Source organism: Buceros rhinoceros, unplaced genomic scaffold (genome assembly GCF_000710305.1).
Source record: "Buceros rhinoceros silvestris isolate BGI_N320 unplaced genomic scaffold, ASM71030v1 scaffold22803, whole genome shotgun sequence".
Lineage (NCBI taxonomy): Eukaryota > Metazoa > Chordata > Aves > Bucerotiformes > Bucerotidae > Buceros > Buceros rhinoceros.
This window is the reverse complement of record NW_010402135.1, coordinates 5,053-5,496: the sequence shown is the minus strand read 5'-3', so window position 1 is coordinate 5,496 and position 444 is coordinate 5,053. Positions and strand designations below refer to the sequence as shown.

The following is a 444-nucleotide window of genomic DNA, read 5'->3' as shown; positions in this document are numbered from 1 at the left end:
CGGAGCTCCCCGGGAACGCCGCTTCCCCTTCGGAAGGACCGTTGTAAAGTGTTAACCGTGTCCAATTAATTTCGCTGGGTGCTTGGGAATCACCCAGCAGCAGATGGTCTCTGTCCCAGATTCATTAATTCCCTGAGCTATTTGCCAAGACCCTCCCGGGGGCTGCGCTGGCTCCGTGCGATGGCAGCCCCGGGGCATCCCCGGCCCCCACCCTGAGCCCGGCTGGCCGGGAACAAGACAGCGAGGGAATTCTGCTCTCCCAGTGGGTGCAACCGCACCTCGAGAAAACCGAATTAGTTGGAAATCTGTAAGGAGACATTGAGAAAAGCTCCTTCCCCGCTTTACCCACCCCAGGAACTGCTGCCGGGTGACTGGGGCCAGGGTGACCCCACAGCTCTGCCCCGCGGCAGGGTGAGGGGCTGCCTGCGATGGCCATGGGCCGGA

General features: G+C 61.9%; 1 protein-coding gene across 1 annotated transcript in view; it reads right to left on the bottom strand.

Annotated features, from left to right (window-relative positions):
• The window catches only part of FRMD5 (FERM domain containing 5), a gene marked incomplete at both ends in the record, with an annotated part of 10,953 nt that overhangs the window by 8,711 nt on the left and 1,798 nt on the right, over positions 1–444 (bottom strand). The window lies entirely within an intron of this gene.